This window comes from Heterocephalus glaber, unplaced genomic scaffold (assembly GCF_053883595.1).
Source record: "Heterocephalus glaber isolate CG9 unplaced genomic scaffold, H.glaber_assembly_v1.0 deba00000621, whole genome shotgun sequence".
Lineage (NCBI taxonomy): Eukaryota > Metazoa > Chordata > Mammalia > Rodentia > Bathyergidae > Heterocephalus > Heterocephalus glaber.
In genome coordinates this window covers 21443506-21470381 of record NW_028258153.1, presented here as the reverse complement: position 1 = coordinate 21470381, position 26876 = coordinate 21443506, and the positions used below count along the sequence as shown (strand labels likewise).

General features: G+C 35.6%; 1 protein-coding gene across 3 annotated transcripts in view; it reads right to left on the bottom strand.

The window, feature by feature from the left end:
* Raph1 (Ras association (RalGDS/AF-6) and pleckstrin homology domains 1) overlaps positions 1-26876 on the bottom strand; it is a 127135-nt gene that overhangs the window by 88933 nt on the left and 11326 nt on the right. The window contains exon 1 of one of the 3 annotated variants that reach the window (XM_021263580.2): positions 6962-25973. The exons of the other annotated variants lie outside the window; for them this stretch is intronic. The gene's annotated coding sequence lies outside the window, so the exon portion shown is untranslated. Of the gene's footprint in view, positions 1-6961; positions 25974-26876 lie in introns of those variants that run through there. 3 annotated transcript variants of the gene reach the window in all.

Here is a 26876-nt window from a genome sequence, read left to right as displayed (position 1 = left end):
TGTGTATATGTGTTTGCAGGTATACCCATTATAAGGGCCTAGTAGCAATGATACCCAAGTAACAATCAGCATACTTGGTGCCCAGTGTTTGGTTTCTAAATATATACTCACACAAAAGTAACTAAAAATCCATAGAATAATGATGTCGTGGCCAGTGCAGGGGGAAAAAAAAAACCTCAAGATAACAAGATGAGCACCTAGAACACTTTCTTGTGCCAGAATAATAAGCAAACATCAAAAAATGCAGAAAGGAACCTCAGGGACCCAATCTGGGACAATTAGAATATCAAACCCGAGTTCGATCCCCGGTACCAAAATAAAAAAAAAAAACAAAAAACAACTTATGACAGAAATGAAATATAACCCACTGAATAAAATAAAATTCATACTGATATAAACAAGCACTCTACTGCAGAATGCCAACTAATTAATGTAGATGAAATAAATCATTTTCAACCACTGTCATAATAATTATTAGTTATAACAACATTTAAAAAAGCAATTAGAAAAAAAATCAAAGCAGGGAAGCCTGGTATGGTAGCACATACCTACAATCCCAGCACTCCAGGAGGCTGAGGAAGGAGGATTCCAAGTTTGAGCCTAGCCTGGGCAATTTAGGACAAATGTCCCAAAATAAAAAAAGAGATGGAGATGTAGCTCAGTGGAAAGGCCCGTTCTATCACCAATAATTCCCTCCAAAAAGTTCACAGCAGAAATCAATAGATATTAAAATTAGAGGGTAAAAATTTTAATGAGACTATGTTTTTTTGAAACATCTCCCCACAAGTTACAAGCAAGATCTGCCTTAACCAGGTGATCACATCATCATCAAAACTGAGACAAACAACATCATGACCGTTATGATGCACAGAGAAGGACATATAATTCTGTAGTGTTCTTGCCAAAAATGTACTACCTGAATCAAATCATTAAGAGATCTTTTATAGTGCTCGCTTGGGCAGCACATGCAGTAAAATTGAGAAACCTTTTATAAAATAATTGCCTTATAGCTTTAAAAAATGTGAAAGCTGAGGAAATGTTCCATATTAAATGGAACTTAGACACTAAAAGAAGAGAAAGACATGACAATGCTTGATCCTAGATTGGATTTTGGACCCAGGGAAGATATACAAGTGTAACTATAAAAGACAGTATTAGGACAGATGACAACATTTGACTATGGACTGTGGGTTACATCAAGTTGAATCAATGTTACATTTCCTATTTTATTAATAGCAGTGCAAATAAATAAAAGAACATCTTTGATATTAGGAAACATACATTAAACAGTTTTGTTTGCATACTGTCTGCAACATAGTCTTGTATAATTTAGGAAAAATTTTCTAACTTTTAGATGAAAAACAAAACAAAAACTCCAACTGATTTTTTTATTATTATTATTATTATTATTATTATTATTATTTTTGTACTAAGGATCGAACTCTTGGGACCTTGTCAAACTAATTTTTTAAAATGTTGACTAACATCACATAAGGGAGAAAAAAATCAGAATTCAGTTCCAGATCAAAGGCTAGTATTTAACCAAACAGAAAGGCTTAAATACAGACTTCAAGATGGGGTTTTAAAAAGATGTTTTGATTTAAAAATTTTTGTTACTATGAGAACAAAGGAGAAAAGAATAGAACACTTGTACTTTGCATTATTCATTAACATGTCTTGACCTCTTGCCGACATTGGGACAGTATTAGAACCGATCAAATATTCTCCTCTTTACAAAGCTTTTAGGTGTCTACTTTCTGTTTTATTTATTTCGTAACTGGAAAATTCCTTGGAAAGACATTTAAAAACTCATTACTAATAAAAGATATATTCAATATTGTCTCCCATACAATACTGTCAATCAGTCCATCAAAATAGTCACACTGTTAAAGTGCAATTACCACAGAGCAATAAACCACCATAGTGCCAGGAGGCTCAGCTATGTTTCTGATTGCATGCCCTCCTTTGGGGGTGTGTGTGTGTTGTGTGTGTGTTTGTGTGTGTGTTTATGACTATCTTGATTCAGATCTACACTGTAATGCCCTCAGGTAATTCTAGCAACTTCCTAAATGGCCTCTCTTCTTTAATCCATGACTGTCAGACTAATAATCTTTCTTAAAGATTCTATTCATGACATGATTCTGCCCAACCACCCAAATCAGTTTCCCATGACATTCTGAATTAAGTAGGAACTCTTCGTCACATGATTTTAGAGGTTCTCTGCCATGAATTCAACCTACAATTTCAACTTCATTCTCCAAAAGTTAAGTCATGCTTTCCCAACTTGGCCTCTGTTCATGTTTTCAACCTTACTGCAACATCTCAACTGTCAAAAGTGACAGAATACACTTCTCTACCTTCCCAAATTCCATTAAGATGATAATAAACAATTATAAAAGGGAAGGAAACTCATAAAGACACTGAAAAATGAAGATGCCAAAAGGTATGAACAGGCCAGAATCTTTGACAAATTTCTGAAAGACAGAAACAGGTAGTCATACAGGGCAGATGAACCAGAGCAGCAGGAGCCAGGGCTCACAGCAAGCATTTTCATTTAACATTTATTGATCAAGTATGTACTAAACACATACTACATATGTGTTCTATTCTAGAAGATCTAGCCATAAGTATGACAAGGGTCCTGCCAACATTGAACTTACATTCTAGTCAGATAAATATTAAATAACAAAACAATGAAATCAGTGACAGTTATGGAATTTTAAAATTAGCATTTGTGTGGCAAGTGATGAAGAAGCTGCTTCAGGTTTGATGAACAATGAAATCCTCTGAGTAGTGATATTTAAGCTGAAATATGAGTAACAAGAATTTTACACATAAGAATCAGAGAGGGTTAAAAAAAAAAACCCCAGAAAGATTCAACTGGTGGGACTATGAGTGAAAAGTGATGAGATTAGAGGTAGGAGAGGTCAGATCATGTAAGAATTTGTAAACTAAGACTGAACTTTATTCTAAAGAAGCCCTCTTGAAGGTAATGTAACAGGGAATCACTTCTCACAAAAGGCTGTAGTAGAGATGAAGTCCATTCTAAAAGACCTCAGGGAGTGGAGTATTAAAAAGGACAGTTAGGGAGAAAAAGATGTATAGAACAGCACCCAGATATCCCCAAACTAGCACCTCCACCCCACAATCGAGGCATTTGCTTCCTTCAACTTGCCCTCTGGTTTACAAACTCAAATACCTGCCAAATGTATACTAACAGGAAATATGTCACCTGAGAAGGCACGCCTTAGCTAAAAACATTAGAAACACAGGATTTAAAAAAAAAGTTTATTCTGGAATCAATGGAAAAGTTAAAAAACTTTGTGAATATTCTAAAACTTGTTGAACTACACACTTTAAAGGGTGAATATTATATATTATACCTTCGCTTAGAAAAACAAATGTTCAAGTGCTTTGCTAGTAAAATAAGAGTTGGATACCACTTCCTCTAAGAGGTCCAAGAACTTTGTACCTCTCCATGGCATTTATAGCTAATCAACTCTGTATTATGTATTTGTTAACTTGCCTTATTACCCTCCATACCCAACCAGGGTACACAAGCTCTAGAAAGAGAGAGACCAAAAAGTTCTCATTTTTCATCCCAGAGTAACTACCACAGAATCATATTCAATGTTTTTTCTGCCATCTCCAGTTTTAAGATAATTCAAAATTTAAGATGATATCTAACATAAAATGACTCAAACTAAAGGCACACTTCTTTAAAAAGTGCCCAGTTTACCTGGTTCTAGATACATACTAATTTCAAGAAACCAATATTTTAAAATTAATTCCCCTATCAATATAAGAATGATTTAGAAAAATCTGAAAGTTCTTCAGAATATCTTCATAATATTTCTGTAAGGGTATTTCCAGACATATAATTTAATACCTGTACTAATAATGATTCTCTGATGTAACTATTATTAAACACCTGACAGAATCCCAACTTAACCTAGTTTTAAGCAAAGAATCTACTCAAATCCCAAGTGTAATAGTTTATTAGTACATTTGTCATAATGCATATCTTCTCTCTACTCCTTCATGTCCTATTCTCTCTCTTCCAAAGTTCATTCCAAAATGTTCTACTTCTATTCTTCAATCTCCATCTCTTCGATTCTATCTCTTCATTCCATCTTATTAATAGTTTCTGTATCCCTCACAGAAGCTACTCCCAATTCCTATATATGAAAAAACAAAGTCCATTTTGTTAACAAAATTTTTAAAGCATTAACCAGAATTTTTAATAGAAACTTAAGTGGCAGAGAATCACTTTACTAGTAAACCCCACATTTAGTCATTCTTCCTCTATGTTTCTCTCTCTTTTTTTTTTTTTTTTTTTTTTGAGATAGTCTTGCTATGTATGTAGTTCAGGCTGGGCTCAAACTCACGGCAATTCGCCTGCCTCAAACTCCTGAATGCTGGGATTACAGACATGTGCAATCACACCTGGCTTTTTTGTGGGTCTTAGTATTTTATTCCAGGAGTCAGAAATTCAATAGAGACTGATAATTATTCATGAATGAGATGCAAATGGAAATAGATAAGATTAAATGGCCAAGAACTGCTTTGATTAAAAAAAAAACTTTAAAATCTCACTGAAATTTCTGGAATGAGTTTGCTGGATATTTAAATAATACATGCTTGAACATCTAACATTTTAACACAAATTCTAGTCTAAGGCATCTAAGATGAAACAAAAAGTCAGAAGAAGATCTAAAATTTTTGTTCTAATTCTTCCACTAACTAGCTAGAAATTTAACTTCTGACCACAGGTATCTACAAAGTCTCATTAGGATTGTGGAATTTGTTCAGGGTGCTCTGACCTCTAATTAATACTTTTAGGGGTTTCTTCTTATTTTTGGTTTTGTTTTCAGTCAATTCATTTGCTTGAACAGTTGGAATGGTCAGGAGGATAAGAATTAAATTTGGCACTGTAAACTTTCATTGTACAACAACTAAAGTTAAAACTTTAGGCAAATAGTGTCATATATCTCTTCCATAGTTCTATATTTCCAATCCCTCTCCAACACGCAAATCTGTGTGCACATGTATATACATACACTTGGGAGTTATGAGAGTACATACTCTAGTCTGAAAAGCAGAAAATAGTCTTATCATCTTCATCCTATTATAATGAGGAAACTAAAGTTCAAAGAGAATCTCAGAAAAAGATTAAAAACATTTTAAAGGCTGTATTATACAACACTAAAGAAATCACTAACAATGACTAACCATTACACATTCTGGTTAGACATATTAGGTAAAAAGGTTTTCAAAACCTCAGTGATTCCAATCTTGCCTGTCATTCATTTTACTTTTGTAAGCATATATGTGACATATGCATAAGCATATATAGTCAAATATATTGGCCAGATAACGGTTAAGCAGTGTCAAATTCAGCATCCTGTTTTTAGTCATAGCTAAAAGTTCTCCTGATTGGCTTTATATCTACAATATTAAAAAAAAAAACCATTCTGGTTACAATATGTTATCTCAGAGATGGCTAAGTGAGCATCTATGACTAAGCTGGCACCCTCCATCTCATCACTGTTTCAAAATGCATTTCTGATGGAGGAAAATGAACTTCATTTTTTTAAGAGCTAGAGTGCTCCAGTTATTAAGATTAATGATCTGGAATCCCAATTGAAACACGAAGAGTTCTGAGAAATTATCTGTAGGAACTAAGATAAGAATTATGTCCTGATTTTCCTCAGAAATGTAGGCAAGAAGTTGAGTGGAAGTATTTTAAGTATTGAGAGAGAAAAAGAAACCAACATAGAATTCTGTATCCTAGAAATTATTCTTCAAAAGTGAAGGAAAAATAGTTTTTCTCAAGCAATATGTGAGAGAATTCACTGCCAGTAAGTAGACCTGTCTTGAAAGAAATGTTAAAATTCATCACAGAAGGAACATGATATTAAGAAAAGAAAGGATAAAGCATCAAAGATGGATAAGTGAAGGTACAAATATTCTTATTCTTAATTTAACAAATAGTTAATTCAAAATAATAAGAGCAACAATACATCTGACTATATATGCTTATGCATATGTCACATATATGCTTATGAAAGTAAAATGAATGACAGCAATGACTCAAAGGATAGGAAAAGAAGAATCATAATTATTGCTCATGACACCCCTTAAAGGGGTGTTAATTGAAAAATGGACTCAGATCAGTTGTAAAAATGTATGTTGTAACTGTAGGGCAACTACTTAAAAAAGGTACAAAAAGAAATATAATTATAAATAAATAAATATAAAGATAAATAAAATACATTACTAAGGACAGAATATGCTCAAATAAAAAGAACAAAAGGCAGAAAAGCAGTGCTATAAACAAAATAGCAACAAAGAAAAGGACAACAAATTACAAACAACAATAAATGTGCAGTTGCTAATTCAACAACAAATATTAATAATCACTTTGAAGTTCAATGGTTTAAATGTAACTGCTGAAAGATAAGACTGCCAAAATGAACCAAAAACAAGACTCAACTAAGGGCTGGGGAAATAGCTCAGTGGTAGAGTGTATGTGTTACCCTAATGGCTAAAGAAAACCATAGACCAATACTGTTAATAAACACAGACCAAAAATTCCTATCACAGTACTGACAAATTAAATCCAACAATGTATGAGAAGAATCATGTACCATGACCAAGTGGGATTTATCCCAAGTATGTGATGCTGGCACTACATTTGAAAACATCAATTAATATAATCCATTACATTACTAGGCTAAAGAAACAGGATATGATATCAATAGATGCAGGAAAAGCATTTGACAAGCCAATGTCAATTCATGTATAGATGTCAATTCATGAATAGAAAATTCTAGTAATAGAAAGAAGTTCTCTAATTTGATAAGGATATCTGCCCCAAACCCTACAGCTAACAGTTTACTCCATGGTCAGAAACTTGAAATTCTCCCACAAAGATCAGGAATAAGGTGAGGGTACCTACCTCTTTCACTCCTTTTCAATATCGCATTGAAAGTACCAGCTAATAAAGAGAAGGAAAGGAAATAAAACTATTTAATCATATATGTAGAAAATCTCAAAGAATCACACATAAATATACACACACTCACATAAAAAAACAAAACACTCCTGGGACTAACAAGCAATTTCAACAAGATTTCAGGATACAAAATTAATATGCAAAAGTCGATCACTTTCCTATATATCAGTAATGAGCAACTGGAATTTGAAATTTAAAGCATATTCCTTTTCTTTCTTGTCTAATTGCTGCGGCTAATATTTCCAAAACTATATGGAATAGGAGTGGTGATAGTGGACATCCTTGTCTTGTTCCTGATTTTAGTGTGAACGATTTCAGCTTCTGACCATTTAGTATGATATTCGCTGTTGGTTTTCCATAGATAGCTTTTATCAGACTGAGGTAGAGATCATCTATTCCAATTTTCTGTAGGGTTTTTATCATAAATGTGCATTGGATTTTGTCAAATGCTTTTTCTGCATCGAGATGATCGTATGGTTTTTGTCCTTGGCTCTACTGATATAATGTATTACATTGATTGATTTGCGTTATGTTGAACCATCCCTGCATCCCTGGGATGAATCCCACTTGGTCAGGGTGTGTGAGCTTCTTGATAATGTTCTGCATTCTATTTGCTATTAAGGATTAATTATCCTTAATGAGGATAATAATTAATAATCCTCACTGAGGATTTTTGCATCTATATTCATTAGTGAGATTGGCTTATAGTTCTCTTTTTTGGCTGGGTCTTTCTCTGCTTTGGGGATCAAGGTGATGCTTGCTTCCAGAAATGAATTTGGGAGGATTGCTTCCCTTTCAATTTCATTGAAGAGTTTAAACAGTAGTGGCAGTAGTACCTCTCTAAATGTCTTATAGAATTCAGCAGTGAAGCCATCAGGACCTGAGATTTTCTTAGTTGTTAAGTTTCTAATTACGTTTTCAATTTCATTGATTGATACTGGGTTGTTTAGAATTTTTAGGTCTTCTTCATTCAACTTTGGTAATTCATGGGTATCTAGGAATCTGTCCATTTCTTCTGTTTTCCATCTTATTGGCATATAGGTTCTTGAAGTAGGTATTAATGATCCTCTGGATTTCTGCTAGGTCTGTTGTAATTTCACCCTTTTCATTCCTAATTGCATGGATTTGGGCCTTTTCTTTCCTTTTTCAGATAAGGTTGGCTAAGGGTTTGTCAATTTTGTTTATCATTCAAAGAACCAACTCAGCTTCATTGATTTTTTTTTTGTATTGCTCTATTAGTCTCCATTGCATTGATTTCTCCTCTGATCTTTATAATTTCCTCCCTTGTATGAGCTTTGGGTTTGTCCTGCTCTTCTTTTTCTAGAAGCTTGAGGTTCAGCATCAGGTTGTTTAATTGGGCTCACTCTGTTTTTTTGTAAAGTGAGTATTCACTGTTATGAATTTCCCTCATAAGACTGCCTTCATTGTGTCCCATAGATTCCAATGTGTAGTAATGGCATTGTCATTTAATTGTAGGAACGGTCTGATTTCTTCTTTAATTTCCTCTGTGACCCAGTGGTTATTCAGAAGTGTGTTGCTCAATTTTCATGTGTTTATGAAATTTCCACGTGTTTATGAAATTCTCATTGCGTTTTTTTTGCTATTGATCTCCAATTTCATCGCACTATGGTCTGACAATATACAGGGCAATAACTTCAAGTCCTTTGCACTTACTTAAACATGTTCTATGAGCGAGTATGTGGTCTATTTTGGAGAATGACCCATGTGCAGCAGAAAAGAATGTGTATTCTGATTTTGTGGGGTTGAATACTGTAAACATCTGTAAAATTCATTTGTTCAAGAGTCTGATTGAGTTCTAGTATTTCTTTGCTTATTTTTTATCTAGTTGCTCTATCTGTGACAGTGGGGTATTGAGGTCCTCCACTACTACTGTATTAGTGCTTATTTGATTTTTCATGGCTGTATTTGTTTTATATACTTGGGCACACTAGTGTTTGGTGCATATATGTTTATGACTGTCATCTCTTCCTCTTGGATTGTTCCCTTTACAAGGATGTACTGTCCTTCTTTGTCTCTCTTAATCAGTGTTGGTTTGAAGTCCACTTGATCTGCAAAGAAGATAGCTACTCCTTTTTTTTTCGGGTTCCTGTCTCATGGAGTATTGTTTGCCACCCTTTAACTTTCAATCTATGAGTTTCTCTTTGAATTAAGTGTTTCTTGTATGCAGCATATTGTTGGATCATGCTTCCTGACCCATTCTGCCAGTCTGTTTCTTTTGATTGATGAATTGAGACTATTAACATTGATGGTTATAATCGATACCCATTGACTTATGATTGTCATGACTTTCTTTCTGTTGGATTCTCCCCTTTTGCATTTAATTTCTTGCCGTGCCTGATGGATTCATCCTGCTGGGTTTCCTGGGGTTGTGATCCTCATTGTCTTTTCCTAGGATATTGTCTAAAATTTTTTGGAGTGCTGCTTTGGTATTCATGAAGTTCCTAAGGTGCTCTTTGTCATGAAAGTATCTTATTTCTCTATCAATTTTGCAAGATAGTTTTGCAGGGTACATCAATCTGGGTTGGAGGCTGTTTTCCTTTAGGGCTTGAAATACATCACTCCAAGCTCTTCTTGCCTTGAGCATTTGCATTGAGAAGTCTGCTGTGATTCTGATGGGCTTTCTTTTGTATGTGATTTGTTTCTTTTCTCTGCTTGTAGAATTTTGTTCTCCAGTTGTGTTTCTGGAATCTTAACTATTATATGCCTATGTGTAGATTTTTTTTTTTTTTTATCAATTCTAGTTGGAGCTCTAAATGCCTCACTTATCTGTATGTCAAGTTCTTTTCGCCTGCTTGGGAAGTTTTTTGCCATCACTTCTGCAAACAGTTTTTTATCTCATCTGGACTCTCTCCTGTTTCTTCATTGACTGATCAGTCTTATGTTATTCTTCTCTGCATTGTCTAGCAGCTGCTGGATTGATTTCTTGTGATCACTTACTATTTTAAAGAAATTTTTCTTTTCCTGGTCACTAATTGCAATCATCTTCTATATCTGAAATTCTGTCTCACACTGGCTTATTCTGCTGCATAAGCTTTCAGTGGAGTTTTGAATCTCCTGGAAATCTGTTTGCATCTGTTTCATGGATTCCATTTGTTTCCTATGTTGGGATTCCAACATGTTCCTCAGCTCCTCTATTTTTTTTTTTATCTGTGTCTTCTCTAGATTTATTAATTATGTCTTGCACTATGGGCACAATCTCTTCTGTTATCTGTGAAATTATTTGATTTCATTTTTTCTATATCCTCTTTTATTGCCAGTTCAGGGAGTCTAGGTGGTTGAGTATGACATTGTTCCATCTCGTTTCCCTTTGGGGTTGCTTTAGGTGATCTGGATGCCTGGTTTTGAGACTTGTTTATGTGTCTTCTCATTTCAACAAGGGTAGCAGTGAGGGATGCATGCTGCTGGCGCCCACGCGGCTCACCTCCTTGGTGCTGGAGGGGGTGGTACGGAAGCCCAGTAGATTCACCTCCTCTGCTGGGGCAGCTCTGCTCTTCGGCACTGGGGGCGGTCAGTGTATTTCTTTTGATTGGTGAACTGAGGCCATTAACATTGATGTTTATAACTGGTATGTATCGACTTATTATTGTCATGTTATTTTCCTGTTGTTGGCTTTTTTTATTTTTCCCCCTCTCCCTTTAATTTCTTGCCTTGCCTGATGGATTTGCTCTGTTGGGCCTCATGGAGTTGTGACCTTCATTGTCTTTTTCTAGGATATTGTTTAGAATTGCTTGGAGTACTGGTCTGGTTTGGTATTCATGAAGTTTCTCAGATGTTCTCTGTCATGGAAGTATCTTACTTCCCCATCAATTGTGAAAGATAGTTTTGCAGGATACACCAGTCTAGGTTGGAGACTGTTTTCTTTTAGAGCTTGAAATATGTCACTCCAGGCTTATCTTGACTTGAGGGTTTGTGTTGAAAAGTCTGCTGTGATTCTGATGGGCTTTCCTTTGTATGTGATTTGTTTCTTTTCTCTAACTGCCCATAGGATTTTGTTCTTCTGTTGGGTTTCCAGGATATTGATTATTATAAGTCTAAGTGTAGATTTTTTGTTGTTGTTGTTCATGGCTAGTTGGAGTCCTATATGCCTCACTTATCTGTATGTGAAATTCTTTTGCTCTGTTTGGGAAGTTTTCTGTCATTAATTCTGTGAACAGTTTTATGTCATTTGTACTTTCTCCTTTTTCATGGACTCCTATCAGTGTTATATTATTCTTCTTTGCATCATCTAGGAGCTGTCAGATTGATTTGTCATGGTCCTTTACTATTTTTAAGAAATCTCTCTTTTCATGGCCACTGACTGCCATCCTGTCTTCTATATCTGATATTCTGTCTTCAGATTGCCTCAGTCTGCTCTGAATACTTTCAATAGTTTTTAATTTCCTGGATATCTGTTTGAATCTGTTTCGTGGATTCCATTTCTTTCCTATGTTGGGCATTCATGGTTTCCATTTCTTTGCTATGCTGGGCACTCATGGCTTCCATCACGGTCCTGAACTTATCTATTTTTTTTTTTTATCTGTTTCTATTCTAGAGTCTCTAATCATGTGTTTCATTCTGCTCACCATCTCTGTAGTCATCTGGGAAATTATTTGTTTTGAATTTTTCTAGAGCCTCATTCATCTGTTTTGTTAATTCCTGTGTTATCAGTTCAGGGTGTCCAGGTGGCTAATTATCAGATTTTTCCACCTCATTTCCCCAGAATTTGCCTTTGGTGAGCTGAGAGTCTGGGTTTGCACCTTGCTTAAATGTCTTCTCATTGCTATTTTTGTTGTTGGTATTGTTTTTGGTTTAATTCCTGGGTTTATACTTCAATATTGCTTATAGTAAGTATCTTTGTTGCTTGTATTTAGAACCCTTATGGAATGATTGCTTCTCAGAGGTATCTTCCAAATATGGCTGGTCTTTAGGTTTTGATTCTCAAAGGATTCTGAGGCGATCTCATTTTCATTATACCAGGAAGGACAACTGATTAGATCAATCAAAACATCTTAGCCCAAGTGATACAATTAGCAACAACAATAGCATCAAGCACAGCTCAGAAAATGACACTTTGTGGTAGTTATTAATCTATCACCTTTAACCATGTGAATTAAATAAAAATTGAGGACCAGCCCAAAATATGCATATAATGAATAAACTCTTCAATATAGCGACTTTACCCTTTGGGATGGGGACTTAGAAGGAGTTGGGAAGGGAGGGATAGATAGGTAGAAGGATAGGGAAAGGTTAGAAGTGAGGCTAGAGGACACAGGAAGATCATGCAAACTCCAGGAAACTGTTGAAGACAAGAGGAAAAGACAGAATGAAAGAACAAAGACAAGAATGGAACAACCTAACAGCAATAGGGAAGCCAGAAACTATTTGCTTTCCTTTAAAGCTATTGACAATTGAGAGAAGGAAAAAGAGAGAAGAAAAGATAAAGAAGAAATCCGAATTAGGGCAGGAACAGGAACAGAAAGGGAGATGACGAACAATGTAAGAGAGCAAGAGAGTGAGAGAGAAAGAAAAAAATAAAAAAAGAAAAATTTGAAGAGTAGAAAGAATTAAAATTAAAAATTAAAGTAAGAGAAAAAATAATTTTGAAAAGAAAAAAATAAAAATGAAGGGCCTTCTTCAGGGTGTTTCTGCTGTCACAATAGGCAAGGAGGGCAGCAGTGTGCAGATCTAAGTCAATTAGTCTCAGCAAGCCAGTAGCAGACCCCTGAGATTCAGGCTGATTTCTGGTTGTAAGGCCCAAGTTGAGCTCCCTGACCTCCTGCAGGGTTGAACTCTGCAAGATTCTACTGCAGGTTCCATCTGTTCTTCCCCTGAAGATAGTCCAGGTTCTGCTGGGAGGTGGTGATCCCTCCAACTTACCAACTAAGGTGATCTGGTATACCTTTATTGCAGAGATTCTCTTCATTTTTCCAGTGGGATTCAATTTTCATCAAGGAGCCTGAGAGAGGCCCTCTTTATGTTATTCACTTCTGCTCTATCTTCTGGAGCTGAGAAGAATGGCCTTTATGACCCTCTGTGCCTCTGCGGTGTGGATCCAGGTATTGGCACAGCCCAGAGACCAAGTTGGGGGCAGGAGGCTGGGTTGGTGCTGCAGGCACCCACACGGCTCCACTCCTCGCTCAGAGGCCCAGAGCAGGCACTAATGGCAATGCCAGCAGCTCAGCTCCACACAGTTCAGCTCCCAGGTCCCCTCCTCACTTGGAGGCCGGGGGTGGGGGGGGTGCTAATGGCAGTGCACGCAGCTCAACTACTGTATCACTATTAAAATGACCCAAATCCAAACTGACAACAGTGAACACTGTTAAGGATGTGGAAGAACAAGAATTCTTATTTATTGCTTGTGGGAATGCAGAATTATACAGCCACTTTGGAAGATGGTTTGGCGGTTTCTTACAGAACTAAACATACTTTACCACACAATCCAGCAATGTTACTTCTTGGTATTTACCCAAATGTGTTGAAAACTTACATCTACATAAAAACTCTCATATAGATGTTGATAGCAGTTTTATTACGATCACCAAAACTTAGATATAACTACGGTGTTGTTCACTAGAGAAAAGGATAAACTACAGTACATCCAGACATGAATATTATTCAGAGCTAAAAAGAAATGAGCTATTAATCTGTGAAAAGACACAGAGGAAACTTAAATGCATATTTCTAAGTGAAAGAAGCCAATTTAAAAAAGCTACATACAGTACGATTCCAACTATTTGACATTCTAGAAAAGGAAAAACCATGAAGATAGTAAAAAGATCAGTGGCTGTCAGGGGTTAAGGATAGGGAAGGATGAGTATGAGAAACACAGAAGATTTTTAGCAATGAAAATAACTATATATGACATTCAGACAACACCAAAAAAAAAAAATCCACAAACCCAAGAGTGAAGCCTAATGTAAATAATAGGCTCTAGGTGACTATAAGGGGTCAATACAAGTTCTCTACCAACTGTATCAAATATACCGCTCTGGTGGGAATGCTAATAATAGGGGAGGGCTATGCATGTGTGTGGATAGGAGATATGTAGGAAAGCTCTCTACCGTCTCAATTTTGCCCTAGAAAATAGTCTTTAATTCAAAAAAAATCTGACAAAAATGAAGCTTTTATAACGTTCACACTGAAAATTAATGCATCTGCATGTTATGATACCTTAAGTCTGAAATGTTTTTTATTACACACAAAAGAAAGGGGGCAAAAAGAAAGCAAAAGTTATGTAGGAATAATACTTTCAGCATTCTCAGGGCAAATAATTTCTACTACTACAAGTACCTGTTAACTAATGAAAAAAATTTTTTAAAACTCAACCACAAAAAAACTAAACTAATTTAAAATTCACTTAAACAGCTTACCCATGACTAAATATTATATTTTTACTTGATTATACATGAGTATCCAGAATTAAATATGTGCCCTCAAAAAAGTTCACATGAAGTAAAAGCAGTAACAGGTTCTATCAGCCAAATAATCACCTCAAATATCTACACAGATGTCGCAACACAGGAGTTAATGCATTCAGGCAATTCTCTAATATCTAACTTTTACAGCTACAACAGCTAGAATTTCTTTAGAGCAAATGCTTACCCCACTGTGAATCAACAATCCTTTCATTCAAATTCTTTAAAAAGCTTTAATTTATAACTTTAACCATTTCTTGTTTAAAAATTTAAAATATATTTTATTAGCACCTATTAATTTTACAAAATATTGGGTTACAATGTGTTTTTGGTACCAGGGATTGAACTCAGGACCTTGCACTTGCCAGGCAAGTGTGGTGCCACTGAGCTAAATCCCTGGCCGCACAATGTGGTATTTTCAAACATGCATATATTTTGATCATATCCATCACCTCATTACCCTCTCTTATACGTATCTCACCCTTATTTCCTTCCTTTTGTCAAATAATAGTCTCTCTTTACTTTTATGTCATCTTTTTAGATTCCACATATTTTGGGAAAACGTGATTCTTGTCTGAGTCCGGCTTATTTCATTTAACATGATGAACTCCAGTTCTACTCATTTTCTTAAAAATGACACAATTTCACTCTTTAAAGCTTAATAATGCTCCATTTTCATATATTCACAATTTCTTTTATCTGTTCATCTGTTGACAAGCACCTAGGCTGGTTCTGTATTTTGGGTATTGTGAATTGCGCACAAAAAAGATGGTTATGTAGGTATCCCTATAGTGTGCTCACTTTTGAATTCCTTTGGGCATATACCAAAGAATGGTATGTGGCTAGTCATGCTGTAGTTCTGTTTTTAGATTTTAAGGAAACCTCCATACTTATTTTTATAGTGGCTACATGAATTTACATCCTCACCAGAAGTGCAGATGGGGGCTATTTGCCCCACATCTTCACCAGCGTTTATTATTTTTTCTATTCTTGATGACAGACATTTTTTCTGGGGTGAGACAGAATCTCAGTGTAGTTTTGATATTCATTTCCCTAATGGCTAAAGGTGCTGACTATTTTTTTCATATACTTATTGGGCATTTGTACTTCTTTTGAGAAGAATCTATTCAATTCATTTGCCCAGTATTGGAGTATTTGATATTTTGGTGTTTAATTTTTTGAGTTCTTTATATAAACTAGATATTGATCCTCTGTTGGAAGAAGTAAGATGTTCTCTCAGTCTGTAGGGTGTCTTTTCCTCTGCTGTTTCTCTTGCTGTGCAAAAAACTTCAGTTTAATGTAGTCCCATTTATTGATTCCTGCTATTATTTCCTGTGCTATTGGAGTTCTATTCAGGAAGTCTTTGCCTGTGCCTATAGGTTCAAGTGTTTTCCCTATGTTTTCTTCTCGTAGTTTCAAAGTTTCAGGTCTTGTATTTAGGTCTTTGGTCCATTTTTAATTGATTTCTGTACAGAGTAAGAGGGATCTAGTTTCAATCTTCTACATAGGAATATCCAGTTTTTCTAGTACCATTTGTTAAAAAGGCTATCTTTCTCCAACTTGTCTTTGGCCTCTTTGTGAAGAATCAGATGGCTGTAGTTGTGCTGGCTTGTTTCTGTGTCCTCTGATATTCCACTGTGCCAGTACCATGATGTTTTCATTATTATGACTTTGTAATCCAATTTGAAATAGGGTATGGTGATGTTTCTAGCCTTTCTCTTTTTGTGTATGATTATTTTGGCTATTCTGGGTCTTTTAGGATTTTTCTTTTTTCTGGTTCTGTCCCCCACCCCCAACTGTGCAGTTCAGGGCTAGCCTCTAGAACTTACTGCATAACTTATGCTGGCCTTGAACTCATGGCAATCCTCCAGCCTCAGCCTTCAAAGTATTAGGATTACTGGTGTGTGCCACCATGCCCGACTTTTTTTCTGGTTCTGTTGAGTGTCATTGGCATTTTGATGGGACTGCTTTGAATCTGTAGATTTTTTTTTTGTAATATGGCCACTTTAAAAATATTATTTCTGCCAATCCATGAACACTGGAGGTCTTTCCATTTTCTAGCATCTTCTTCAATTTCTTTCTTCAGAGTTTGGTAATTATCACTGTACAGATCTTTCACTGCTTTGGTTAGGGTGATTTCTCTTTAATTTTTTTGAAGCTATTATAAATGGAATGAATATCTTTCTCAGCTAGTTCATTATCAGTATATAGAAATGCTATTGATTATTTTTGTTAATGCTGATTTTGTATCCTTGGAACCATTTCTTAACATCTGCAATAATACCATTATTGCAAATAAAATATACTAGAGAATCCCTTATCCTAAAACTCTACCTCCAGAAACATATGGAAGAATGTTACTTTAAGAAAACTTTGCTTCATGCTCATCAAGCTGGCAAAAAAACAGTAAGTGTGATAAAACTAGGGGTTATGAGGATGTAAAACAGTGGGAACATCCCAGTAGGGACCTCTATTTCTCATCATTTAAAGATTACATAGTTTATGATCCAGTAATACCATATATAAGTGTCCAACTCTGAGACAAGCACCAGGAAAACATAAAATAATGTTCACTGAATCCTATCTAACTCCTCCAAAAGATGAATGGAAAATTCCAATTATTCTGAAAAATGAATAAACTGGATCTATAAGAATCAGCATGGACAATGTCAATCATAGACTGAGTTTTTAAAAATGCAGTTTTTAAAAAGGTAGGTATAGCGGGACCAGGGATTTAGCTCAGTGGTTCCGCTGCCTGACATGCAAGCACAAGTTCCCAAGTTTGATCCCTGGTACCAAAAAAAAAAAAAAAAGGTAGGTATACCAAACTCGGAGCACAGAAAAGGAATCTAAAATTCTATGACTATGCACAAATGCATTAAACATACTAAAATATGCATCAGAACAAGATAAATTATCTGAGGAAGAATTTTCACTATACATACTGTATCTCTTTGAACAAAATTATTTGAAGCAAAATACAAATAACTGATCACTACCAGTGGTATGTACATGTCTAGGTTTCATACTAGGGGTTAAGAGTAATTTTTTTAAAATTCTAGATGTGTCTAAAGATTATATAAAAATATGTACAGCAAAGTCAAACAAAAAAGCAGAAAATGTATAACCCCCAAAATGAGCTATACAAATATATATACACACATATGAGAAAATATACCAAAAATTTAACTATGGTCATTCCTGGTTAGTAGGATTATGTTTTTCAAAAAGTCTTTCCAGTACTGGAGATTTAGCCCAAAGCCTCAAGCTTGCTAGGCAAGCACTACCACTGAGATATATTCCGAGTCTTTCAAAACATTTTTTTTTTGGACATAGGTCTCCCTAAGTTTTCCAGGCTGGCCTCAAAATTTTGATCCTCTTGCCTCAGCCTTCTGAATAGTTGGGATTACAGGTGTGAATCACTGTGTTTGACTATTTTCTTCTTTATGCATTTCACTGTCTTGCATGTTTCTATTAATAGTATTAGTGAAAGAATAAAAAGGTAGCAAACCTTAACGCAAGCTCAAAAGCCTCTGGTAAAAACACATGCCCAATTAAACTGGTAAGATTATATTTTACTTTTGATTTTAAAAATAATCAGATGTTAATAAAGACAGTCCTCTTTAAAAATGAATATGCACAACCAAACAAGCCAGAATGCTGCCAATAACTACATAGCTTTAAACTTCTAGTTTTACATTTCTAAAGATAACTTTTTTAGTCGCCTCTATTTCTAGCAGTGTCATTTCAGAACAGATGTTCTTTTTATCTATGCATCAGATAATATTATCATATGGAAACTCTCCATACAAAATCTTAATTTATATCAAAGAAATAAAGCATGTGCAAAGGGTGATTTTTTTGGCTGTAAGAAATAATAGAAACAGGACAGCATGAAATGTTCACACAGCATTCTTAGGCAAATAAAAAATATAAAACTGCTGAAAGAAATTAAAGATGTAAGTACATGGACAAATACACCATATGAATAGATTGGAAGATCCAATATTATTGTTAGTTCTGCCCAAATGGAACTGCCTAGTTGATATAATTATAACCAACATCTCAGGCAAACTTTTTTTAAACATAAATTGACAAGGTGGGGGCTGGAGTACAGCTCAGTGGTACAGTGCTTGCTTTAGCATGCTCCATACCTTGGATTGGATACAAGGTGTGTGTGTGTGTGTGTGTGTGTGTGTGTGTGTGTGTGTGTATTATGTACATCAATGTAACAGATTGCACAGTTCAAATAGATTCACACTTCTACAATAAAATGAGTTTTCAACAAGGATGTTAAAGTCAAGGTAGGTAACAAGGAAAGTGTCTTTCCATTTCCAAAGCTATGTGAAACAACTATATTTTAAAAATATATGTTGAAAAGATATATACAGTTGTTCCACACAGCTTTGGAAATATAAATGGGGGGTCCTCAATATCCACATTAGCTAAAAAACAAAAAATTAATTCAGAATGGATCATAGACTGGAAAATACAAGAGCTAACATTAGAAAGCCCTGGGCTCATCCTCAGTACCAGGAAAAGGAAGGGGAGGGAGGAGTATTTAAATAGATAAAGGGCTATATAAAGAATTGTTACAACATAATAAAAAGATACACAATCTAATTTTTAAAATGAGCAATAGATTTCTACAGTTACTTCCCAAATGGCTAATAATAAAAGTTACAACATTATTAATCAGTGAAATCCAAATTAAAAACAAAATGAGGTACCACTGTCTACCCATTACAATGGCTAAAATGAGAAAGATTGACAATAGCAAGTATTGGGATATACAGCAGGAAGAAGTACCACACAGTGGATAAGATAACATGGTATAACTTTGGAAAAGTTTATTTCTTAAAAAGTTAAAAATAAACTTATACTATAATCCAACATAATTCATGATGTAACAACCGCTCAACAATAAAAAGGAGCTAATCAAAGCAACATGGAAGAATCTAAAGATTATCATTCCACATCAAAACAAGCCAAACTGAAGCAAGGGTTTCCCACTGGGGATGAGAGGACAGTGTGTAATTCCGCTATACAAAATTCTAGAAAATGCAAACTAATCTATAGCCAACAGATAGAGTGAAGACTGGCATAAACAACAAAGGGATATGAAAAAACTTTGGAGATGATGTTAATATTTGTTATTTGTTGAAGAAATGGTTTCATGAGTGGATGAAAACTTACAAATTGTATACTTTAACACATACAGCTTTTTATATAGAAATGTTATAACTAAAGTCATACTTTTTTAAAAAAACAATAAAGCAAAGAAACCTTTATAGCAGAGTTAGAATTTTAAATCAAGATAGTGACTATCCATGAGGGTGTAGAGAAGCTGATTTTGTGTGCACTGTATGCAGGGGAGGAGATCCTGATACACTAGTAGTTTTCTATTTTTTCATCGGTATATGGGTTATACAGGAACTGAAAAAGTGTACACTTACGTAAACTTTCTTTTTTCTTTTTTGGTACCAGGGATCGAACTTGGGTCCTTGCAAGGCAAGTGACAGAACCACAGAGCTAAATCCCCGGCCCGGAATTTTCTTAACATATATTGTTTTTCAATACATTTTAAAAAGGAAGACAACAATTTTAAAAGAAGGAACACCTTCTTATGTGGCCTGGCAATCCCATTCCTTTATCCAAGAGAAATAAAACATTTGCCCACAGAATGACTTCTGCAAAAAAGTTCATAACTATTTTCTTTATAATAGTCCCAAACTGGAACTAGCCCAGTTGCCCATCAATGGAAAACTGGATAAACAATCTAGGGTATATTCACATATTCATATACTGTTAATTGACTATTACTCAGCAATAAAAAGGACTACTGATATATGCAATAACAGTAAATCTAAAAGTATGCTGAGTCAAGAAGCTAGAGACAAAAACATACATCTGTAGGCTTCAATTAATATGAAGTTACTGAACAGACAAAACTTACCTATGGTGAATCAACTATAGTGATGGATAGGGAAAGCAGAGACCAGAAAGGTAAAGGGTGGGGTTGTGGGAAATGTTTTATATTGCACTAGAAGTATTGAGAAAAAAAATGGTTGATATGGACATGAAAACATTTATAGTCTATCGAATACTACTGAATTACTAAATTAAATATTTAATGTGTACTTCTGATTCACCTTGAGTAATTCCTGAAAGAATAATGCAAAAACCCAAATTCAGGCTTCTGAAACATAGCTATAATTTCATTTGTGATAAAGAATGATTTTTATTAAGGTTTCATTTTGGTGAAACTTATCTACTTTTCTTCTACAAACTTAACCACTTTTCTTCCAAATAATAAGAGAATCAAAACATCTTATCCCAAAATGTCTTTGATTTTAGAATGGTTTCATTTAAGATTTATACAATAGGAAATAGAACCTAATATGAAAAGCTCATTATTAACAATAGTAATTTAATAAGATTGTATAGTGATTTTCAAAACAAAAGTGACTATGTCCTACGAGGTATGAGTGATGATTCACTGAGTATCATATTATAAATTATATCTTTATTTAATCCTTATCAATACACATATAAATTTAGTATAATGGGTATTTATCTTTGACAGAATTTCTATCTTCATTGTGGCTACCTTTTCAGATAGTCACATATCATATAAAGTAACAAGCATTTTGGTACTAAGTAAGTGTAAGTACTTGCTAAACTCTTTTGAGTAATGAAATAAAGAACTTACTTCTTGTTTATGAGACTAAGAGTTGAGCTTTACAATGTTGTAAAACGAACTGAGAGAACTGGATATGGTGGCAGACGCCAGTACCAAAAAAAAGAAAGAAAGAAACTGGGGGTGAGGATAATGTTTAATTTCAAAAGCAACTACTGGCAGCAAAAGAGAAGTTGAAGAAAGAAAAGAACCAAGGGTTACAGGATGTTACTTACATGGTGGAGGAATGACCTAACATTCCGTACCAAACAGGTTTGTTGGTTGTCTCATGGCAAAATATTCAATTTAATATAGTCAAGCATTTATCTTTTACAAAGCCAAGAGTCCTACATGTGCTTTCTGTGAAGACAAGTGGCTGTCTTCAGGTGACCCAAACATACACACACACCCACACACACGTGTGTATATATATGTTATATATATGTGTGTGTGTGTATTTTTCCCCCCCGAGACAGGGCGTTCCTATGTAGTTCAGGCTGACCTCAAACTTGGGCAATCCTGCTTCAGCCTCTGGAGTGCTAGGACTATAAGTGTGTACCATCACGCCCAGACCCAGCCATTGTTTTATTTTTTTTTTCCAGTACCAGGGATCAAACTTAATACCTTGAGCTTGCCAGCCAGCCATGGCACCACTGAGCTACATCTTCAGCCAGCCATTGTTTTTAAAAAGAAAAAAACAAAAGGTTAACCTATCTGTCCCTTAAAGGTAAATGAGTCATTTTAAAACTTAGTAAGAAAATGATGGTACTCTAAAAAAATAAAAAGACCTAAACCATTCATACCTGCATAAACAGTGAAGCAATTTCCTACTTACTTAGCTGTACTGTGGGGTGTGTGCTTGTGTGTGTGGTGTGAACCCAAGGCTTTCGTACTGAGTTACATCCCTATTCCTTTTTATTTTTAGACAAGGGCTTGGTAAGTTGCTCAGACTAAGCTTGAACTTGCAATCCTCCCACCTCAGCCTAAGTGCTGGGGCTACCAGGAGGCCTGCCAGATCAGCCCAGCTCCAGTGTTTTTAAATGTCTTCTAAACAGAACTCCAATTGATTTTATAAATGCAAACTGTCACACTGGTTTTCAAGAATAGTTGACCATCACACAGGAAGAGCAAACTTCACTAGCCAGCTGGGTAATTTGTGGATAGTAATTTAATAATGAGTAGCTCCCTTTTGAAAGTGTGGTCAAAGAGGCATTTACCCTTTGGGTACAAATTCTACATAAGCTGCCTTTTAGTTAAAATAATCACCAAAAATGTGTATCCAAACAGTTAATTTAAGAACCAGGCTTTGGAATTTCTGTATTACCAAGTAGTAAGAACAAATGTATCACATTCATTAAATTAAACAAAATGTATTCATTGCTTCAGCTTACAATATGCATATTTATTTTTTAAACTTAAAAGATTTTTGAACCGTTACTAACTTGCAAAATACACTACTCACAGATAAGGGGATTACCAATTTCCTTCACCAATCTCTAATGTCATTTATTATGATATGAAATAAACAAAGAGACAAGAAATAATTATCCATTTTAAATAAAGTCATCTTTTGTGAATCCTTGTAGGAGATATAATACCAACTATAAAGAATCCCTCAAGTAAGGGCTTTCATTAAAACATTATCATTGAATTTCTATTACATATACTTAGGAATTGAGGATGATTTCAGATAAGGAAAACCAGGTCCAATATTGCAGAACACAGAGGGATACAAAGAAGTACACAATTACCTACAACATAAAGCAAAGCAAGCAAGACCCATAGGAATGATAACATAATTAATTGTTTGGTGTCAAATAGTTTCACAAGAGCTGTATCTCAAGAGATAAGTAGGATTCTAAATAGAAAAATTAGGGAGAACAAACCACACATGGCAACTGTGCATAGAGGATTTGATGCATGTAGCTTGGGAGATATAAAGAATATATTCTATTTTCATGTCACATTAGTTATTTTGCTGCACTGACTTGGCTAACAGTTTCATATCTCAAGCTCAGTAAGATCTTCCTAAAGGGTTAAAGCATCTAATTTTGTTAGTACAGTTACAAAATTGATTTATTGTGATTCTATAATATTTGGTCTATTTACTATGTTTACAATCTTAATTTCCACCAGATATTACAGACAGCTAGGTCAGGTAGAAATATTATAGGCAGTCAGACCAGGGTAGGCCCTGAGGGAGTCGGGGCAGAGGATGAGAACACATTACAACTGTGGCTGGAGGGGCATCTGTTAAAGGCCATGCCTCAAGACAAAGACAGAATGACCAAGCCTACATGCCTCCCCAAGGGATAAGCAATAAATTGAAGATTATACTGTAACTAGTATCATCTGGTCTAATAAAGTCTAGACAGACATCAGTCACCCAGGTGGGTGATCACAACCTCCTGATCCATCTCTTCCCAAAAAGGTCCTTGTTCTTTCCATGTACACTTGCTATGTGACCTGCTTTCCTATTGGATCAATATTACCCAAGCAGGTATACTTGTAATCTTATTGGTTGATCATAGTTTTGACCCACATTCTATCAATCTCATGATTTTGTACCCTCATGAAACTTCTTCTGTGAAGTGGGGTCCACAGCAATCCACTTTTGGGTTCCCTTCTGTCTTTCAGGAGTTGTCTCAATAAATTTTTCCTACTCATAACCAGTTGTTCCTTAGAATTCATTCTTAAATTTTGGGAAACACAAACTTGGCATATCTGAAACCTAGCAGATTAGAAGTTACATTTGTTCCCCCTTGGTGGAGGTCCCAAGATAATTGGAAGGAGTTAAGAGTTTGCTTTTGTTTCATGGATTCTGAATTGTGACTCATTTAGGTGATTAGAAATTGTCATTCTTGTTTGTCAACTGCTTACACCTTGAATTTTTATGCCTTGTTTTTTTTACCCATTGTTTTTTGTTAAAATGATAATAAATTTAAATTGAGAACTTGGGAAGATTATGATGTTTCTTGTATGGGACATTTTACTTTTGCAGGCAATGCCTTGTATTCCTGTTTTGTATATGCTGCATTTGGATTTACTAATTTCTGAATTTATTGATGCTCTTTGCTTGACCAGTCTGACTGGCTCTGACTGCTGTGGTTTGTTGTCTTTTCTTAGCGGCACTAGAGAAAAGTAATGTTAGTGTCCTGTAGTGGACTTTGATACTAACCAAAATATGAATTTATGAAATGCTATGTTTTTTTAAAGAAATCTAGTTTATATTTAGGAAATATATATGCCTATTAATAAATCATGGGACTCCAATTGTTAGTTAAAAGGCAATAGGCCAGCGCCATTCTAAAGAATTGGAGGACAGGTTTCATTGGGATGGTCTGGCCTGGTCCCCCCCTCTACACACTAGAGGGGAATGTCGAGCCTGCTTTGCCTCAGTTTTCTTTCAGATATGAACTTCTGCCCATGAGGAGGCAATCTTAGTTCTTAAGATTCCCCACTCTTGCCTTTCCAGGCTGAGGGGGACAATTGATGGGCAAAGTGTTCTAATAACTCACCCTGACTGTGAGATTTCCTTTTTCTGATCTCATTTCTGATCTTTTCCTGTCACTTTGTACTTTCCTTTTTTGAAGGCATGTTTCTGCTAAAGATTTGAGAGGGAGGAACCCTGAACTGTCTTAACCTTTTCCTCCCACCCAACAACTAAGAACTTTTAAATTGAACCTATAGAAAATGAGCATTTGCTAATACCAAAGACAGGGAAGTGATCTTAGATGAGGAACATATACCCCATCTTTGGGTCAGATGAGACATCAAAATTTTTTCCATCCAGGAGAACACACATGAAAATGATGTCCCTGCTTAGCTTTCCTGGCACAGTTTCCTGGGTACAGGAACCTGAACCTGAGACTCTGTGGAAAGAACCAACTTCTGGGTGAGACCAGAAGGAGCTATTTCCTAAAGCACAATATCTAAGAGACCAAAACAAGCTGGGTGTGGTGGCGGATGCCTGTAATCCCAGCACTTGGGAGGCTGAGGCAGGAGGATCGCAGCGAGTTCGAGCCCAGCCTGGGTTACATAGTGAGTTCAGGGCCAGCCTGAACTACAAAGGGAGACCCTGCCTCAAAAGAAAAAGAAAAAAAAAAGAGTAAGAGACCAAAACATATTCAATTTAACCTCCTGGCTTTCTCTGTCCCTCCCATCCTAGGCCTAGTTCTCATAATTTATGCATGTAAGGGAGGGAAGTACTTTTGCTAATGTGTTAAGTTGTGGTTGCTGAATGATGGGTACAGTTTTTAACATGTGAATTTCATAAGTGTGTTGCAGATATAGAGGTACAGAAATTTTAGAGTGAATTTTTAGTACAACTTAGCCTTGTCTTGCTGCTAAGAAAGACTGCCTAGGTGATTAGGTAGACAGCACAATGTCTTAGGGACTTCTTTGCTCTAAGGCCCAGGGAAGGATTTTTTCCAAGCCATTACTTGCCTCTGTCTATCTCTGGAGTGAACTGTTCTTTTTTTTTTTTAATTTTAAATTCTTTTATTGGTACATTTTAGGTACACAATACATTTACATTTCTCATTGGGAACTTGTACCTTTACATGATGTACTGTGGTTCTTACTTTCTCCCCATTCCCTGCACTCCCTTCACCCCTCCACCCTTCCATATTTACAAAGACTCTGTTTCCATTTTTTCCATTTCTCATAATTTTCCCTTTTCCCTACCCCTCCCACTTCCCCTACCCCTTTGGACCTTTTCTTCCTATTTTGCATTATCAATTATTCATTTTAATCATTGGTACATTTTAGGTATACAATATAATGACATTCATCATTGGAAATTTGCACCTTTACATAATCTCTCTTGGTTCTCATTTTGCCCCCTTCCCCTGCCCTCCCTATTTACTGAGACTGTGTTTCCATTTTTCCATTTTCTCATATTAATTCCATTCCCTTCTTTCCTTTCCCCTACCCCTCCCACTTCCCCTTCCCCTCTGCCCCTTTTCTTCCTATTTCACATTATCTATTATACCTTTTAGTCCTTATTTATACTTTCAGTTTCTCACACCAGAGAAACTTCAGTATTTACACAAGTGTGTCCTATTTATTTCACTCAAGAGTATCGCCTCAATGTGCATCCATTTAGCTATAAATGTCTCTAATTTCTCACTTTTTATGGCTGAGTAGTACTCCATTTTATTAAAAAACCACATTTTCTTTATTCAGTCTCCAGTTGATGGGCGCTTGGGCTGTTTCCAAGTTTTAGCTATTACAAATTGTGCTGCTATGAACATGGATGCACCTATATCACTGGTATGATTCTTTTAATTCTTTGGGGAAGATACCCAGCAGGTATCTGGGTTAAATGGGACTTCCAGTCCTAGTTCTTTGAGGTATTGGAGGTGATCTCTTTTGCAGGCTGGGAAATGCTCCCACCACTTCCAATTTCCCCTTTGATTTTTTTCTTCTCATTTTCTTTCAAAGAATTGGAAAGCAGTTGTTCAGATTATCTTTTGACTATTGGTTTAATTATGCTTCTTCAAATATGACTGTTATAAGCTGGAATCAATTGTAGCTTGTGCTTTTGGAAACACATGCTGAAGTTAGGAGTTTCCAGAGAAGGTAGTGGTGCATGTTAGTAAGGGTGGCTAGTCCAACCTGACATATCTTCTAGTCACTCTCCAGATAGCAGCCACCTGCTCTGAGTAGGTCACCTTGGGCGTTGCCTTGAGAGGACATAGAAACCAGGTAGGGATTAAAAGGGATGCCTATTTTCCCCTTGCTTTGCAGGTGGGAAACTCAG